Genomic DNA, 5,105 nt, shown 5'->3' with positions numbered 1-5,105 from the left:
ATCAGTTTAGATGAAGTGTGACAAGGATACATCTAGCTACTATATAACTTCCATTAAGCAACTTCCCTGTCCCAGATCATGTAACACTTCATAGAATGTGGTCAGCACAAGGTCATAATAATGGCTTTCTGTCTGACTTCAAGAATTTTGTAACACACAAGCTGTTAACCCCCTCTGTTAGCATCACTCTAACAACGTCCAGTTATTACAGCTGTCAAGGATATTTAGAGTATATCTCCAAAGGGGATAGGAGAACTTTAAAACACTGCAGAGCTTGTATATGCATATTTTAATCCTTTGTGATGCTAAACTATGCTGGAATTGAGAAACATATTACCCAGAAGGTAGTAAAATGTTTTTTCACAGCAGTTCATGTGTTAGATCCTGCAGCACAAATCATAAAAGCAATTTTCTTAGGTTTAAGCTCTTAATCTACAGGCATTTCTTACAGCAAAACTCTTTTACCACATATTTCTGTCTTTAATTCACTTCTTCATTGCTCTCTCTTCTTTCCCTTCTCAGAACAAATGCATCAGGACTTGATCTATCCATATCTGAATTAAATAATCAAACTCATGCTGGCTTTATCTGCTAGTCCTTTGCTTTAACATAATTGTATGAGTTATAGCTGTTCACTATAATATTTTCCTTGCTGATTTTGACCTAAGTTGTTTCTTTTTTTGTTTGAGAAACAAAAAAGGCTATGAGAAGTCTCCTGGAGCATGCTGACATGAAAATGCAGGCACCAGTGCGCCTGCAGAAGAGCCTCTCAGAGCCTAATCTGGGGCACAAAGACTCCAAGCTTCCACATCCACTGTGGCAAACAAGGAGGTACCCTCGCTTGCCCTTCCAGTGCAGGCACATGCAGGCTCAGGCATGGAGGTCATCAGCACAGGCCTTTGGTCAATGGCGAAAATCTGCCTCCCTGATGGACATACGCAAGCAAGAAACAATGCGTACAGTCCATGCTGACTGCTACAGACTCTGTGAACACCCTGACAACCAGGAGAACAGGTTGATGTATCTATGGCTGGAGCAGTATGAACACATTGAGAGGAATAAGCAAAACTATTTCACACCGCGTCCTGCCTAGCAATGAAGGATCCAAGGGTGTGTCTCCATCTGACCCTGCTGCTCAAGAGCCAGAGGGAAGTAGATCTGCAGTTGCATCAAGCAGGACACATAGGTCACAGACTCCATCTCAGCTGTGCAGATGCTGCTGTGTGCCACCCTTTCTGTGCTGCTGCGTTCAGCATGTCTGGGCCAAGCTCAAAGCAGCCAGCAAGGCCCTCTGTTCCAAGATCAGAAAGGGAAGCGAGAAGCTCTCAAGGAAGGGAAGAAAGCTCTTCAGGAAAAACAGATCCTCAGAGCCGACAAGGCTGGACGCAAGTCATCATGGGAGCAGACAATCACTGACACCTCTGGCCAAAAGGAGAAGCTCAGGTCCACCTCTGGAGGCAATGAAGGACTTGGTGGCATCTGAAGACAAGACTTTCAGTGGTGTCAGTGAGATCACAGGGTGCCAGTAAGGGATCAAGCCAGGATGGCAGCAGCCACAGGCACCTGGATGTACTGGAGCCTGTTGCCTGTAGAGTGACAGCCCACATGCTGCTACCTAGCAGTGGGTTGCTCTTGGAGCCCCAAGCTCCTTCTCCAGCTCAGTCTGTTCATCCATCAGGTGTTCAGGCAGGCACACCTGCAGCAAGCAGAGAATTGCCACCAGATGCAACCAGAGGGCAAGAGCAGAACGGCAGGGGACGCACCCAGGACAGGCCAGATCCTCCAAGAAGAACTGCCCCACAGAAAAAGCACTCCTCCACCGAGCAGAGACCCTCAGATCAGCCACAGCCTCCAAATCTCACTGGGACCAATATTCCAGTCTCCCTCGTGCAGGAGCTCTTCACAGCTCTTAGAGATTTGAACAAAGCCAGGCAAATTGCTAAGGAGCTGCAAAAGCAGGTGCTGGCTTCCTTTTCAAAATAGCCCACAAACAATGTCAAGTAACGGAGAACAGATGTGGCAGCAGAGGAACCTGGGGTCAGGACACAGACTGGAAGAGAAGGGCGAAGGGTGCAGCCAGAACAGATCTGACCCTGGGACACTCTGCCCTGCATGCAGCAAAGCCCCCACTGCAGCCAGCCAGGAGATGTAAGCTCCCAGAGATTGGCTGCAACTGCAACTGCAGCCCCAGGTGCACCAAGAGACAGAGAGAGAAGAATCCTTCCATGACAACGAGGACAAGAGGCAGCAGGCCTGAAAAATGCTCCTGCAGATCATCAGCCTGAGGGCCTCCTGTGCCTAAGGACATCAATCCCTGTCATTGCAGGAGGAAGCCCACCAGGACACACAGTCAGAGATCAGCAGATACCTGAATTGTTTTTATGATTTTTCCTTATTGATATTCCCCATCATGACAACATGTAGTGCTATTGCTCCAGTCAATAGCCCTACATATACATACATATACATACAGAATAATGCAAAGTCCACTGGGATATGTAGTTTGTAGGACTTTGTGTTATTCTGTTTCCATCTTTCATTCTGAAGCAAAGATAAAACTGTTCACATATCACAAGATGTTCTCTCTTTTCCTTTCTTCTTGCCCTGGCTAGACTTTTCACCTTAGAAGTGGCATTAACCTCACTCTAATGCCACTTCTAAGGTGAGAAGTCTAGCCAGGATTTTTGGATACTCTGTCATTTTATTTGAATTAATTATTTTAATTTTTTTTATTATTATTTCTTTAACTTTAATTATTTCAAAATAAAATAAAATAATTTCTCCTCACATTGTTGCTGCTGTACCCTTGTGGTTCCATGGCTCTCCTCGCCCCATTAGGAATCGGGCCGAACCAGGAATCGGACGAACTCCTCTTTCCCTGCTCAGTACTCAGCCATCCTTGCAACAGAGAGAATCACAGAATAGCATAATCACAAAATTGTAGGGGTTGGAAGGGACCTCTAGAGATCATCGAGTCCAACCCCCCTGCCAAAGCAGGCTCCCTACACCACGTCGCACAGGTAGGCGTCCAGGCAGGTCTTGAATATCTCTAGAGAAGGAGACTCCACCACCCCCTTTGGAAGCCTGTTCCAGTGCTCCATCACCCTCACTGTAGAGAATTCCGCACGAATGTGCGGAACTTCCTATGCTGTCCTTTCATCCCATTACCCCTAGACCTATCCCCACGCACTACTGAAAAGAGACCAGCCTCACCACTATGGCTCCCACACCTCAGCTATTTATAAACCTGAATCAAGTCCCCTCTCAGCCTTCTTTTCTCAAGGCTAAACAGACCCAGTTCCCTAAGTCTCTCCTCATAGGGGAGATGCTCCAGGCCCTTCACCATCTTAGTGCCCTCCGCTGGACTCTTTCCAAGAGATCCCTGTCTTTTTTGTACTGGGGAGCCCAGAACTGGACACAATATTCCAGATGAGGCCTCACCAGGGCAGAGTAGAGGGGGAGGATCACCTCCTTTGACCTGCTGGACACGCTCTTTTTGATACACCCCAGTATGCCATTGGCTTTTTTGGCTACAAGGGCACACTGATGGCTCATGGTCAATCTGTCATCCACCAGGACGCCCAGGTCCCTCTCTGCAGAGCTCCTCTCCAGCAGGTCTTCCCCCAGCCTGTACTGGTGCATGCAATTATTTCTACCCAGTTGCAAGACTCTACACTTGCTTTTGTTAAACCTCATCCGGTTTCTTACTGCCCAGCTCTCCAGCCTGTCCAGGTCTTGCTGAATGGCAGCACAGCCTTCAGGCATGTCAGTCAATCCTCCCAACTTTGTGTCATCAGCAAACTGCCACTATCCCCTCATCAAGGTCGTTGATGAAGATGCTGAACAAGACCAGACCCAGTACAGACCCCTGGGGGATGCCGCTAGTTACAGGCCTCCAGCCAGACACCGCACCGCCAACAACAACCCTCTGCACTCTGCCAGTCAGCCAATTCTAGACCCACTTCACTGTCCACTCATCTATCCCATACTTCCTCAGCTTTCTTATAAAGATGTCATGGGGGACAGTATTAAAAGCCTTACTGAAATCAAGGTAGACTACATCTACCGCCCTCCCCCTGTCCACCCAGCTAGTGACATCTTCATAAAAGGCCACCAGATTGGTCGAGCATGACCTCCCCTTGGTGAACCCATGCTGAGTTCTCCCGATAACCTCTTTTTTTCCCAGTTGTCTGGAGATGGCATCCAGCACAAGCTGTTCCATCACCTTCCCTGGGACAGAGGTGAGGCTGACTGGCCTATAATTACCTGGGAACACAGTGGCTGTCCTGGTCCCTCAGGGCAGGGACCTGGGCCTGGCATTCCAGGCCAGGAATGCAAAGGACAGAAAGCAATGAGGTTGGGTGTCCACAGTGGGAACAGAGGCCCCAGCACCTCTTCTGTAGGACAGACAGCGACCCTGGGATTGGCAGGAAGATGCCTCCGTGGGAATCACCTCTCCTTGCTGGGGCATGATACGTATCAGTCTCCTTCAAAACCCTGCTGGTGACCCAATAGCCCTGGGAGGGTGGTAGGATCCCAGTCCTGAGCTCTGAGGCTTACCTCTGTACTTGACCAAGTCCACTGGGACAAGAAAAAGGCCAAGGGGAGGACATGAGCAGGAACACTGAAAGGGAAGGACAGAACAGTGAAAGCTGACAGAGAAAACTGGCCATTAAGAACTCTTGTAGGTTGTTGATGAAGAGATGAGCCTCAGGGCGGGTAAGACTGTGTTGAGCAAAAAAGCAAAAAAGCAATAAAGCAAAAAGGACCAATGAAAAAGCTCTTTGTAGGGCTCTTCTGAAGCCAGCAGAGGCGCTGTGGGCTGCCGTAGCGGGGGTGGGGACCCCACTGCAAGTCCTTTACCTACTACAGGCTGCACAGTGGGTGAGAAGGTTTGTTGTGTGGATCAGCCCAGTTGTGGTTTGGGGTTTCTGTCATGCAGAACAGTGGCAGTTCGTGTCCTGGTTTAGTGTTAATGCCATTTGGGCAATTTTGGGAGGACTTGGTGTATGTAAAGAGGAAGCCTCACCAGCCCAGACCCCAGCCGCTCTCAGCCTCTGGCCGTCTTCCCTTTGAGCTGTTGTAGTTTGACTCCTACTTTGGGT

General features: G+C 48.8%; 1 pseudogene; it reads left to right on the top strand.

Annotated features, from left to right (window-relative positions):
* The first annotated feature begins 1,001 nt into the window (after positions 1-1,001).
* Positions 1,002-2,193, top strand: LOC146761464 (uncharacterized; annotated as a pseudogene).
* Positions 2,194-5,105: the final 2,912 nt, after the last annotated feature.

The sequence above is a fragment of the Coturnix japonica genome, chromosome 3 (genome assembly GCF_054131305.1).
Source record: "Coturnix japonica strain WE chromosome 3, WE-NBRP24, whole genome shotgun sequence".
NCBI lineage: Eukaryota > Metazoa > Chordata > Aves > Galliformes > Phasianidae > Coturnix > Coturnix japonica.
This window is presented reverse-complemented; position numbering and strand designations above follow the sequence as displayed.